Raw genomic sequence first — 14,946 nt, 5'->3', positions numbered from 1 at the left:
GAGTATCAGTCAGAAAAGCCCACTGGCTTCATTTCTTATAGTTCCAGAACTAACTTCTGGAGTTTAAACTTTTACAAATCTGTATCTCTATTCTATTCATAAAGAGAATTATGAAATACTTAGAGGACGTGCTCACCAGTTTTATCTTTGATTATCTTTTCTGATACTTATTCAAATATTAATTCAGTAGCTGAACCCTACTTTTGATGACATCCTGATTGGTCTGGGACTGGTGGAGAGAAGTCTCTGAAGCATTGGTTATGCTTATTTAAATGTCGGGATTACTGTAGCTAATGAGTATTGGTGGTATCTTCTGAACTGTGTTTCTAAATTTCCTTCTTGATGGCTTCTCTTTAGGATGATTACACAGTTTGTGCTTTCCTAACTTTTTCTTATTCCTGTATTTGTGAATTGAAACAGTTACTACCCCTTTCATGTGTAACCACTCTGTATGTGGTTGTTGTTTGATGCCATCGAGTTGATGCCAACTCATATCGACTCTGTATATAAAAGAACGAAACAGTGCCCAATTTTGTACCATCCTCACAATCGTTGCTGTGTTTGAGCCCATTGTTGTAGCCACTGTGCCAATTCATCTCGTTGAAGGTCTTCCTCTTTTTTACTGACCCTCTACTTTATCAAGCATGACATCCTTCTCCAGGGACTAGTCCCTCCTGATAGTGTGTCCAAAGTACTTGAGGTGAAGTCTCACCATCCTTGTTTCTAATGAGCATTCTAGCTGTATTTCTTCCTAGCCAGATTTGTTTGTTCTGCTTTTGCATGCATATGAGGCAATTGGAAATACCATGGCTTGGGTCAGGTGCATCTTAGTCCTCAAGGTGACGTTTTTGCTTTTTAACACTTTAAAGAGGTCTTTTGGAGCAGATTTGTCCATTGTAAATGTCATTTGATTTCATGATTGCTGCTTTCATGGTTGTTGATTGTGGATCCAAGCAAAATGAAATCCTTGACAACTTCAGTATTTTTTCCATTTATCATTATGTTGCTTATTACTCCAATTGTTTTTGTTTTCTTTATGTTAAGATGTAATCCTTACTGAAGGTTAGAATCTTTGATCTTCATCAGTAAGTGCTTCAAGCTCTCAGTAAGCAAGGTTGTGTCATCTGCATATTGCAGATTGTTAATGAGCCTTCCTTTAATCCTGGTGTTGAGTTCTTCTTCACGTAGTCCAGTTTCTAGGATTATTTTCTCAGCATACAGATTGAATAAGAATGGTAAGAATACAACCCTGACACACACTTTTTCTGATTTTAAACCATGCAGTATCCCCTTGTTCTTTTTGAACAACCGCCTCTTGATCTCTTTGTACCGTCCTGTATGTGTCTGCTTAAACTACTAATTTGGTGATTGCGTTTTAGAGTCTGTTTTAATGAAGCTGCCTTGTTAACCCTTTCTTTGGAACTGTTATACCTTTGTTATTTTGCTTTTCTTTATGTGAGAAGAGATCTGCCTGACTCCCAAGTGTGTGTAGGCTGACCCTTTTCTAGGCTCAGTATGTAGAAGAGAGACTAGTTGAAGTAAGGACATAGGGCTTTTACATAAAGGATAGAGAACTGGCCTATGATAGAGAGCCTTGAGTTTGAACTGTGGTACTCATTAGCAGGCAACGAAATACTCTTTGTTAGTTGGCTTGACTTTCTAATCCTCAATTTCCTTATTCATAAAAGAGCACTACAAAAAAACCTAGACACGGTTGATCAAGCTCTTAGTTGTTTACTTCTGCCCAATACGTTCTCCCCACATTGACTGAAGTTTTTGCTTCACACTTTCATGTTCCTTGAAATAGCATCACATAAGGACTATTTGGGTGATTAAGCCTCTTAAAATATCTAATGCTTTTAGGAGCTTTGAATCTAGAGAAAATATGAACAAACTATTGACAGAAAAGAAAATATAAACTTTTAAACATATGAAAAAATGTTCAACTTTCCATATAACAAAAAAATTAAATTAAAATTATAGGGAAATGTCGTTTTTAACCTGTCAGACTGGCAACTATCCCGAAATTTGATTGCATTCTCTATTGAAAAAAGGTCTCAGAAAAATAAGTGTTTTTATGTATTGCTGTTCAGTGCTTAAATTGGAAAAAGCACTATGGATGATAATTTAATGTTGTATGCTATGGCTGCTAACCCAAGGCTCGACAGTTCGAATCCGCCAGGCACTTCTTGGAAACTCTATGGGCAGTTCTACTCTGTCCTATAGGGTCGCTATGAGTCGGAATTGACTCGACGGCACTGAGTCGTTTTATTACCTAATACAGATGGGTACACCCAATAATGTCTCCCCTGGGAATTTATTGAAAATACCAATGTATAAAATGTTCATTGCAGCATTGTTTTTAAATAGCAAACAATGGAAAAGTAACTGTCCATCAATGGGAGACTGTTTTAATCAGCTGTAGTAAATTCAGGAAACCCCAGTGGCATAGTGGTTAAGTGCTACTGCTGTGCTAACCAAAAGGTCAGCAGTTCAAATCCACCAGGCGCTCCTTGGAAACTCTATGAGGCAGTTCTACTTTGTCCTATAGGGTCGCTATGAGTCGAAATCAACTCGACGGCAATGAGTTTCGTTTTTTTGGGTAGTAAATTCATGGAGCCCTGGTGGTACAGTAGTTAAGAGCTCAGCTGCTAGAGTGGAATAGTCTCCAACGGTTTAAAAAGCAATGAAAGAATGAGGCAATTATTTACTTATGGCAAGGTCTTTAAGTCAATTTATTAATAAAAAGATGCTGGACAGTGTGTATAGTTTGCCACCTTTCACATTAAATAGGGAGAAAATATGAAGGTATATTCCTACTTGCCTTTATACATAAAGAAATTTTCCAAAAGAAACTAATGGCAGCAGCTACTTGTGGAAAGGAACATTTTCACTATATTTCTTTTAATATTTTTTATTTTCAGAATATGCAGAAGTATTATCTATTAAAAATTAAATTAAAAAATTCATACTTTAGGGTGCACTAAATTAATTGCATTGTTTCCTCCTGAAATCAGTTGCCCTGAGGGGGGAAAATGTTTTAACTGGGAAGGAAGGAGGAAGGCAGCAATTGCATAGCATGCAAACCTCAGGTGGAGCATGGGCCCACCATAGCATTGATATACTGCAGTGGGGACAGTTTGGAGCCCTTGAGGGTTATGAAAATTAGGTAGTAGAAGCTTTGCAGGGAAATGGAAGTGAAAGGATGCCAAATACTAATTTAACCTACACTGAAATTTTGCCTAGGGTGAAATAATCCAAAAAAAGCAAAAGATAGAATGAGAACACTCTTTTTCCTTATCCATTCTCCTATTTCTTGAATAAATGAAAATTTAAATCAGAATCAGAATTTAAAGAAATGCTTTAATTAGCATGTAGTTGAGGTATAGTACCAGCCAGATTTAATGATTTACTCTGGGAACCTTACAAATGTGTAGAAATCTCTGTGTTTGCAACTGTGTTTTCACTTTCAATAAACTAATTTTCAAAGATGACTAATTAGGGGTAGCGTGTAATCATTTGCAAAGTTATAGACTCTGTCACTCACTGTAATTATTGGCTTTTGGCCTGCTCACTTGGTATTTTAGCTGTACCCTAATGCATAGATTTTAAAGAACCTGGAAATCATAGCAGAAATCATGAATATAGCATTTAAAAAACATATATTTTTTGTGAAAGTTTATACAACAACTTAGATTCCCATTTAATAATTTCTGTATATATTGTTCAGTGACATTGGTTACATTTTCTACATTCTCATAATTTTCGTTCTGGTTTTTCCATTTCCATTAACTAGCCACCCCCCCACCCCCCCACCCCCACAGACTTCTCATCTTTATGTATATTTTAAAGAAGCACAGTACTCATGGATGGTATTGTTTATTTTATGAATCAATCTGTTATTTAGCTAAAAGGTGACCTTTGTGAGTAGTTTCAGTTCCAAATTTAAAGGGCATTTCAGAGCTATAGTCTCGGGGATTACTCTGGTCTCAACCAGTCCAGTAAGTCTGGCCTTTTTTTCTAAGAATGTGAGATTTGTTCTACAATTTTCTTTGATTCTGTTTGGGACCATCTATTGTATCCCTAGTCAGAATAGGCAGTAGTGGTAGCGTACGTAGCACCATCTAGTTCTTCTGGGCTCAGGATAGATGAGGCTTGCTGCAAGTAGATGATTAGTCCTGTTTACTAGTTTCTTCTTTGAATCTTTGATTCCTTTCTTTCTCATCTGCTCCAAATGAGTAGAGACCAGTAGTTGTATCTTAGATGGCCGCTCTGAATAGAGCATTTTTAAAGGAGATTCTGTCATTTTAAACCTGTAACTCTTCCTGATTGAATTAGTCATATGTTCTAAGGCTGATTGTTTCAAATTATGTCAGTATGAACAGTTTCTATTTTCTGTTAATTAGTTCTTTTACTCAAAAATATATGTTGACTACTTGCTGTGGGCCTGACTGTATGCCTGGCTTTGGGGATTCATTAGTGAAACTTCAAAGAGTTTCTACTTTCATTGAATTTATAATGTTATAGATAAAAATGTTATCTAGCTTGTTCATTTATAAATTTTCCTCCACCCTTAATAATTTCATTTTAAATATTGTGAAATAGGAGTGAAAGGGAAAGATATATAATCATTCTACATTTCTCTCCTAAATATTCAATTTTCATTTAATAAAGAAATTTATCAACATTTATTGGAATCAATCTCCTAAATATTTTTCCCATATTATTCTCTTTTATTGCTGCGAAGTTCTTTGTAGGCACATTTCAGTAAGTCTCTGGTACTAAAAATATTGCATTGCATTGTATAAAGGAAAGAACATAAGGTTTGGAGTTCTTACTGGAGTATACATTACATCATTTAATAATTATATGGTCAGATTTAAGTTAAATTTCTCTAAGCTTCAGTTTCCCCATCTGCTACATGCGACAGCAAAGGCTACCTCCCAGAGTTGTTGCAGGGATTGTAGGTGTCTGTCACGTACTTGGCCCACAGTAGAAGCTTTGTAAATGTTATCTATTCCTTGGTTCTTAGTTCAGAAGCAACTGATCAGTAAATGCTTAAGTGGTGGTACTTATGGCTGGTAGTGTGTTCAGGTTCCAGTACTGGAGCCTTAACACCATTGTTTTAGGCTTTCTTAAGCCTAACTTGGCACCTGGGTAGCCCTAGTGCACTGTTCATGTCTCCTTGTAAGCTGATGATATGATGTGTATGAGGTGGGCAACAGCTCTTTGATTTGATTCCAGTATCAAAGGGCGTAAGGTGAAGGTTGATGAAGAGAGCAAGAGGCAGTTAGCTGGACAGAAGTGGAGAGATGAATTCTGACTGCCTCTCTCCTCTCTCGTTCCTTGCCTGTGGACAGTAGCCAGCCGCTTCCTTAATTCAAACTCTGTTTGCCCCGGCAGTGATAAAGCACATTCTTAGAGGAAATCCCTGCTGGCAATTGCCATTGCAAAGAAGAAACTTGTAGTAGAATTATGTGTGGTTTAGTGTGTTAGTGTGTGCGGAAGAGCAGGTAGAGTGAAGAGCCAGGGAATCCATTCCGAAGTGGGATGCCAGGCTTTTATTTATTCCCTCACTTGTGAGAAGTCAAAGTGTCAGAATTGACTTAATGGCAACTGGTTTTCTGGTTTTATCAGACTTTTGTGTCTCTCCTAGTGAGCTAATCCTGTTACAACATTTTGGGAAAGTGTTGGTTGAGACCCCTAAGGACAGTTTACAAATTATCATCTGAAATTTGTCTATTTTTTTGTGTTAAATATTTTTTCATATTCTTTGCTACTTTAGTTGTGTTTGCTTAAGAACTTCAAAGAAGTGTAATTCTTTCCTTTTTTGAAAAAATGGTTTTCATTTTGGCCAGTTGACTGAAAAAATTGCCCAGCCAATTAGTTGGCTTCTCTTCTTAAGCTACATCCAATCATTTGCCAAGATGCTTAATTTTTGTTAGGACATTTTTGATGACTAGAAAGTACATGACAGCTTGCTCTCATTATAATTTCTGGGTAGTGGCGCTTCTGTAAATTTTTGTCCAGCTTTACACAGTGGGCAAGCTATTATAATACACAGGAATTTACTTCACAGTCATGATTGCTCTGTTGACCTTTATTCATTGACTCTGTCAGTTGGCTCATAAGAGTACTCTCTAATGGTTGTTTGGGCCAGAATTTCCCTTTTAAGTAATAGATAAGGAACTGCTTTAAAATCACTCGCCACGAAGATAGAAAACTATCATTTTCTTCTACTTTCATCAATTGACCCAGACTGTACTGTGCAACTCTTGGTTTTTCCTCAGGAGCTGTAGCAAGTTCAAGCATAAACCATTGGCTAGTTATGTTGAGATCACTTCAGTAGCAAGAATACAACTTAAAAAAAAAAAAACTACACTATTAATAATAGATGTACAGTGTACTTCAAGTCAAACTATTTTATCCTCAAAAGATCAACTTTTGTTTAGGAGACGTTATTTAATTACAAATTGGTAGGTCTCATTAGATTAGAACCTGTCAGGATGCCCATTGAAAAACAAGTTTCTGGAAGTTTTAAGCTTTTAAATTGTTTTAAACAGTCGTAGACCTTTTGGACAGAATCTCAAAATAGGCATTTTCTTCATTTTTATGATAAAGACAAGGAACTGGGGAGGCTCACACATGAGGAATATTTAAATTTCTTTCTTGCAATGATTATATTTATTCAAGTTTATTTTAAAATGGGTCAACATAAGAGAAATTCCAATACTTTAGATATGATTTTTAGTGTTTTTTAAACTAGTTACATTTGTTGAGTTCTGACAGTGCCAAACATGCTCCATGTGCCTGTCTCATTTAGTGATTCCAAGAAATTTAAATTTCAGGAGGTTAAGCACTTTGCTCAAGGTTAAATAGCTATTATGTGGTAGAATGAGATCTTCCCTTACTTACGACCATTATGCTCTGCTGCCCTCTGTATTGTACATTTCCAAAAAAAGGTTGAAGGGGAGGCTCAGAAGTATCTTAATTTTGCTCTAATATCAGCGGTTTTGAAAGTGAGTAAAAATACTTCATTTAGGAATGCCCTATATGCCTTCTTGTCTTTCCATCCCTGGTCTGCCCTGGAGAAAAAGCCACGATCATGTAATTGTGCTTAGAGACTATGGTTTTTAGTAAGTCCACCTGCCTTCTCAGAATAGTGGTGAATTGCTTCATTTCTCTTGGGCAGTTTTAGGAGCTAGTTTGTTTTTCTCTTGCAGGAGTAATTCCGTCCTTTTAGTTCCTAGACTGTTGTCTAAATGGATAAAAAATGTATCTGTTAACCACTACTGTATAATGATGGTGAGGATCAAATAGTTCATCAAAGATTAGTCTGGGAAATCTCTTACTTGGGATGTAGGTGTTTCTGTATAAAACTAGTCAAAATAAAGAAGTCTGTCTTCTCTGTTAGGACTTACAGGTTGTGATCCTTTGACTCTCCCTGCTATGCTGAAGTGCCTTCCTAGTAGGTAAGAGTTATGTAAGTGTCTAAAAAATGGCATGAAAATGAAATGATTAAAGAATAAAGGATAAAAATTTAAAATAATATTAAAATCAGGTTAGATGAAATAGAAGTTGCAAAATCAGAAAACTGATGAAAGAATACAGTTAGATTAAGGAAAGAAAGTTTAAAGTAAAATGATAAATACTAAATAACAGTTCATAATACGAATATAAGAGTAACATTGAATAAACTATATTCATCTGTGTTTATGTGTGTGTTTATTCATGAACACTACTCCTATGTGCTCTACAACATTCGTTTTAGACTGGTCTCATACTTCATGTCTGTGGTCAAGAGACTCAACTCAGCCCTTTGTGAGAATATTAGACTTTGAAAATCCTGAATTAGTAACCTACCTGAAACTGTTCATTGTGGGATATGAGCATATTTTTGTATCATTCATATCAGAGCTGATGATCTTAAATGGTTTGTAATGGCTCTAAGTGGTTCTGCAATTTTATATAAAGCATGTTAAATTGTCAAGACCCATCACTATATAACTACAAATGGAAAAAGCTCTGCAATATTAACTTGCATCTGTACAGCACTTTAAGAACTGCTGTCAGTTACGTTATTTCATTTGTAAATTTGATTTTATATATTGCAGTAGTAATTTCTAAAAGGTTTAGTTTATATCAGTTTTTTTTTAAAAAAAAAAAACAGAAACAAAAATAAACTGAATCCTGTTTAAAATATAGCTGGGTATTCATACAATAAAAAGTTATCACAATTTTACTTACTTCGTAAGTGCGGAGCTGTGTTTATTTTTTAGTGGTATTTTTGAATTTTTGTTTTGAGCTTTTAAAAACAAAATCCTTTGAAAAAATATCTCTAAAACTGGTAATCCTGAGGTGACATATGACAACCCTAACAAATTGTGTTAGAAAATTGTAAGGAACTATGTTTTAAGCAGTTGTTTTCTCCCTCCCTGCCTCCTTCCCTTCTTCCCTCCCTCCCTTCTTCCCTCATCTTTTTCGTACCAGGAGTTTTGAAATATATAACATCTTCTCAGTATTTCTAAGTGTTGGTTGGGAGTGAGCAACTGTAAATATTCAATAAAATGTCAGTGTACAATGTTAGCCCCACCCCATTCCTAGGTCAAGTCTTACTCATTTGAATTTTTCTCCTGGCTTTACATGGAATCATTGTATCCGTAATTTCAAAGAAGCCCTGGTGACACAGTGGTTAAGTGATAGGACTGCTAACCAGAAGTTTGGATCCACCAGCCAGTCTTTGGAAACCCTACAGGGCAGTTCTACTCTGCCCTACAGGATCACTAGGGCTTGGAATTGACTCGAAGGCAATGGGTTTTTTTGTTTGGTAATTTCAAAACTGATCTTGTGTTAATATTTAAGTTGGTATAAGCACATAAATGAGTTTTTACAGGAAACAGTTGCCCATTAAAAAAGCAATTAGGTCCAGTGGAATGCTAGATTATTTGATGGTTTGTTGTGAACATATTGAGCATTTCAAGTGCATCATGAACTTTGTCCTAACTGAAATGATAATTCATTTTAGTTGATATGCTCTTGACATTGTCAGTGGCACCTGATAAAATGTAAAACATGTTAAAAATTTTTTTTCACTAGAACACTGTCAGCTATAACCACTAATTGCACTGGAGAGATTGAAATCTGATGTCTAAGTTTTTTATTAAAGAAAACATTTTTCAGACTACTTAGCTCAACAAGGACATTTTTTTTTCTTCAAAATGTTTTAAATATCACAGGGCTTGTGTTGAAAGACCATGTATTTATTTAAAATTTATAAAGAGCATTTCTGGAGAACATTATCAGCACAATACAAGGCCTGCATATTTGCATGATAGTAATGAATATTTTAAAAATCAACATGTTGATTAATAAAGGTTTAAATATTTATTTTTATGTGAAAATGTGAGATAGGCATTGGGAAGAGAGTACACAGTATCTGTTTGCTATTTCTAGAAGGCACCATGTATAGTCACATCTCTGAGCCTTTGTGTAGGCATGCTCCATGCCAGTCAGGAGGTACACATTAGGCTTTTTAGTCAATATTTACTAAATTAACTTTTTTTTTTTTCCCCTGATGTGCCCTTTCTTGTTTTTTTACCATGAAAAATTCCCACTTATTTTTCAAGGTCAAGTTTAGAAGTCACCTGTTCGTGACTTTCCTTCTTTGTTGTTGTTTTTAGCAGAATTAAATTTTTTATGTTTGTTTTTATAATTCTGTGGTAGTGTGTGCCATGCTGCATTAGTTTATTGTATCCTATCTTTTCTTTTTTTTTTTTTAATCTTTTCTACTATCCTTATAGGCATTGCCATGGATTAAATTGTGTCCCCTCAAAAATGTGTGTATCAGTTTGGCTGGGCCATGATCCCCAGTATTGTGTGGTTGTGCTCCATTTTGTGATTGTAATTTTATGGTAAAGAGGATTAGGGTGGGATTATAACACCCTTACTAAGGCCACATCCCTGATCCAATGTAATGGGAGTTTTCCTGGGGTGTAGTCTGTACCACCTTTTATCTTACAAAAGATGAAAGGAAAAGGAAGCAAGCAGAGAGTGGGGGACCTCATACCACCAAGAAAGTAGTCCTGGGAGTAGAGTGTGTCCTCTGGAACCGGAGTCTCTGTGTGGAGAAGCTCCTAGCCCAGGGGAAGATTGATGAGAATGACCTTTCTCCAGAGCTGACAGAGAGAGAAAGCCTTCCCCTGGAGCTGATGCCCTGGATTTGGACTTCTAGCCTACTAGATTGTAAGAAAATAAATTTCTCTTTATTAAAGCCATCGACTTGTGGTATTTCTGTTATAGTAGCACTAGATGACTAAGACAGGCATGTATCACTTTTTAGTCATCATTGTATCACAAGCTCTTAATATACTCCCTGGCATATAATAAAAAAATCAAAACCAAACCCATTGCCATTGAGTTGATTCTGACTCACAGCGTAGAACTGCCTCACAGGGTTTCCAAGGAGCAGCTCATGGATTTGAACTGTTGATCTTTTGATTAGCAGCAGAGCTCTTCAGCACTGCACCACCAGGGCTCTGGCATGTAATAGACATGCAATAAAGGTATGCTGAATCACATAAAATTGAACAAGGTTCAAAAGAGGGCAACTTGAAAGGTACGATATGCTTAGGGGACACTAAGCTTCTGTTAAATTCTGGAAGAATTTAGGGGTGATTAATGGTGGTGGTGGTAGTTGAGCAGCACGATGAACATATTTAATGTCACTGAACTGTACATGTAAAGATTGTTGAAATGACCAATGTTTTGTTACCTACATATTTATCACAGTTAAAAAAAAAAAAAAAGGAAGAGGATGACTTGGTAAGAGAACTAACATGTATTGATTAAAAGAAGATACTACTTATATTTTATAGATGGGAAAATTAAGAAGCTAACAGGTACAGAACTAAGACTTCTTATAGTTTAGTTTTTTCCTGTCAAAGTTGTACTAATCGGCTTCCATGAGTTTAAATTTCTATGGAGTTGCAATTTTTCCAGCTCATTTTCTTTCTTAGATCATTGTCAAGCTGGGATGGTAGAGTCATATTGTTTTCAAATCTAAGTTTCTTTATTTTAAATTATAAAAATATACCCAATTTTTCACCCATTCATCAAGGTGATTCTTGTATTCCTACATGTAACCTTTTCATCATCACAATTACATGTAAAATCTCTTACAAACTACCAAAGTTTGAATTCTGATCTTTCTTTAATAAATAAAAGGTCATACCTAAGAAGTGAATTAAAAAATTAAAACAGCCGCTTGTAATTTAAAATAAACTTTAAATAGCCCTGAAGATTATGCAAACATATCTCGTTATGGTGGATGTTCTCAGTTTTATTTGCTCTTTATTATTGTAAGTCTCTTAAGGCAGAAGAAATCTAATTAATAATCCACACCTCAGTGAGCAGAGTGAGTTTACATTCTGAATCACTAAGGCAAATTTCTAGAATGGCTTCTAGGATGTATTTTTTTTTTTAAATAGGGATGCTCCTTTCTTTCAAACACCACCCCAACCCCTGTACGCTTAATGCATTATAAGGGGATGTATTTTATAGATCAGTAGGATGGGGATGTTTTCAGTTGTTAAACTTTTACTATCACTTTGGAAATGGCACGTTATGTTACCTTTGTTTCATCATTGCCTTGTCCTTGCTGTTAAAAATACAGATTTTGGAGCCGTATTTCCAGATTATTTTTTAATTGGTAGGACAGAATTGGGGAACATGAATTTTAATTTTTATCAAGAATCCAAGGAGATTTTGATACAGGTAATTAGCTTGGTAAAAGTCCCTGGGTGGCACAAATGGTTAAGTGTTTAGCTACTAACCAAAAGGTTGGTGGTTCAAATCTACCCAAAGGCAGGCGCCTTGCAAGAAAGACCTAATGATCTACTTCTGAAAGATTATAACCATTCAACACCCAATGGAGGACAGATCTTTCTGCCCTGACACATATAGGGTTACCGTGAGTAAGAATAGGCTTTTTTTTTTTTTAAATGGATTTCTCGAACAATGTAGTAGTACATTTGAAGTAGCAGTAGTAGTAAGTTTGTAGTAAGTATTAAGTTTGTAGTTTTGTGTTGTAGTCGGTGCAGTGTTATAGTAGTAGTAAGTTTGCAGCAAGTAAATAGTAAGTTTGAAGATGGGTTTTTCATTGAGTGGAGCGTAGTTTTATTTTCTTCCTGGATCTATGGAAAGGCTGAAATTGATGAGTACCAGAGGCTTATTTATTTTATTTTTATTATTATTTTTTTAATTAACTTTCATTAAGCTTCAAGTGAGCATTTACAAATCCAATCAGTCTGTCACATGTAAGTTGACATACATCTTACTCCCTTCTCCCACTTGCTCTCCCCCATTGAGTCAGCCCTTTCAGTCTCTCGTTTCGTACCAATTTTGCCATCTTCCCTCTCTCTCTATCTTCCCAACCCCCCTCCAGACAAGAGTTGCCAACACACTCTCCAGTGTCCACCTGATTTAATTAGCTCACTCTTCATCAGCATCTCTCTCCCCCCCGCTGACCAGTCCCTTTCATGTCTGCTGAGTTGTCTTCGGGGATGGTTCCTGTCCTGTGCCAACAGAAGGTCTGGGGAGCATTGCCGCCGGGATTCCTCTAGTCTCAGTCAGACCATTAAGTATGGTCTTTTTATGAGAATTTGGGGTCTGCATCCCACTGATCTCCTGCTCCCTCAGGAGTTCTCTGTTCTGCTCCCTGACAGGGCAGTCATCGATGGTGGCCGGGCACCAACTAGTTCCTCTGGTCTCAGGATGATGTAGGTCTCTGGTTCATGTGGCTGTTTCTGTCTCTTGGGTTCTTAGTTGTCATGTGACCTTGGTGTTCTTCATTTTCCTTTGCTCCAGGTGGGTTGAGACCAATTGATGTATCTTAGATGGCCGCTTGTTAGCATTTAGGACCCCAGACGCCACATTTCAAAGTGGGATGCAGAATGTTTTCATAATAGAATTATTTTGCCAATTGACTTAGAAGTCCCCTCAAACCATGTTCCCCAGACCCCCGCCCCTGCTCCACTGACCTTTGAAGCATTCATTTTATCCCAGAAACCTCTTTGCTTTTAGTCCAGTCCAATTGGGCTGACCTTCCTTGTACTGAGTGTTGTCTTTCCCTTCACCCAAAGCAGTTCTTATCTACTGATTGATCAATAAAAAACCCTCTCCCTCCCTCCCTCCCTCCCCCCTTCGTAACCACAAAAGTATGTGTTCTTCTCCATTTTTTCTATTTCTCAAGATCTTATAATAGTGGTCTTATACAATATTTGTCCTTTTGCCTCTGACTCATTTCGCTCAGCATAATGCCTTCCAGATTCCTCCATGTTATGAAATGTTTCAGAGATTCGTCACTGTTCTTTATCGATGCGTAGTATCCCATTGTGTGAATATACCACAATCTATTTACCCATTCATCCATTGACGGACACCTTGGTTGCTTCCAGCTTTTTGCTATTGTAAACAGAGCTGCAATAAACATGAGTGTGCATATATCTGTTTGTGTGAAGGCTCTTATTTCTCTAGGGTATATTCCGAGGAGTGGGATTTCTGGGTTGTATGGTAGTTCTATTTCTAACTGTTGAAGATAACGCCAGATGGATTTCCAAAGTGGTTGTACCATTTTACATTCCCACCAGCAGTGTATGAGAGTTCCAATCTCTTCGCAACCTCTCCAACATTTATTATTTTGTGTTTTTTGGATTAATACCAGTCTAGTTGGAGTGAGATGGAATCTCATCGTAGTTTTAATTTGCATTTCTCTAATGGCTAATGATCGAGAGCATTTTCTCATGTATCTGTTGGCTGCCTGAATATCTTCTTTAGTGAAATGTGTGTTCATATCCTTTGCCCACTTCTTGATTGGGTTGTTTGTCTTTTTGTGGTTGAGTTTTGACAGAATCATGTAGATTTTAGAGATCAGGCGCTGGTCGGAGATGTCATAGCTGAAAATTCTTTCCCAGTCTGTAGGTGGTCTTTTTACTCTTTTGGTGAAGTCTTTAGATGAGCATAGGTGTTTGATTTTTAGGAGCTCCCAGTTATCGGGTTTCTCTTCATCATTTTTGGTAATGTTTTGTATTCTGTTTGTGCCCTGTATTAGGGCTCCTAGGGTTGTCCCTATTTTTTCTTCCATGATCTTTATCGTTTTAGTCTTTATGTTTAGGTCTTTGATCCACTTGGAGTTAGTTTTTGTGCATGGTGTGAGGTATGGGTCCTGTTTCATTTTTTTGCAAATGGATATACAGTTATGCCAGCACCATTTGTTAAAAAGACTATCTTTTCCCCAATTAACTGACACTGGTCCTTTGTCAAATATCAGCTGCTCATACATGGATGGATTTATATCTGGGTTCTCAATTCTGTTCCATTGGTCTATGTGCCTGTTGTTGTACCAGTACCAGGCTGTTTTGACTACTGTAGCTGTATAATAGGTTCTGAAGTCAGGTAGAGTGAGGCCTCCCACTTTCTTCTTTTTCAGTAATGCTTTGCTTATCCGGGGGTCCTTTCCCTTCCATATGAAATTGATGATTTGTTTGTCTATCCCCTTAAAATATGACATTGGAATTTGGATCGGAAGTGCGTTATATGTATAGATGGCTTTTGGTAGAATAGACATTTTTACTATGTTAAGTCTTCCTATCCATGAGCAGGGTATGTTTTTCCACTTAAGTATGTCCTTTTGAATTTCTTGTAGTAGAGCTTTGTAGTTTTCTTTGTATAGGTCTTTTACATCCTTGGTAAGATTTATTCCTAAGTATTTTATCTTCTTGGGGGCTACTGTGAATGGTATTGATTTGGTTATTTCCTCTTCGGTGTTCTTTTTGTTGATGTAGAGGAATCCAAGTGATTTTTGTATGTTTATTTTATAACCTGAGACTCTGCCAAACTCTTCTATTAGTTTCAGTAGTTTTCTGGAGGATTCCTTAGGGTTTTCCGTGT

General features: G+C 36.6%; 1 protein-coding gene across 2 annotated transcripts in view; it reads left to right on the top strand.

The window, feature by feature from the left end:
• Positions 1–14,946, top strand: part of PTPRK (protein tyrosine phosphatase receptor type K) — a 691,930-nt gene that overhangs the window by 92,291 nt on the left and 584,693 nt on the right. The gene's annotated exons all lie outside the window — the stretch shown is intronic.

This window comes from Loxodonta africana, chromosome 1 (assembly GCF_030014295.1).
Source record: "Loxodonta africana isolate mLoxAfr1 chromosome 1, mLoxAfr1.hap2, whole genome shotgun sequence".
Taxonomy (NCBI): Eukaryota; Metazoa; Chordata; class Mammalia; order Proboscidea; family Elephantidae; genus Loxodonta; species Loxodonta africana.
This window is presented reverse-complemented; position numbering and strand designations above follow the sequence as displayed.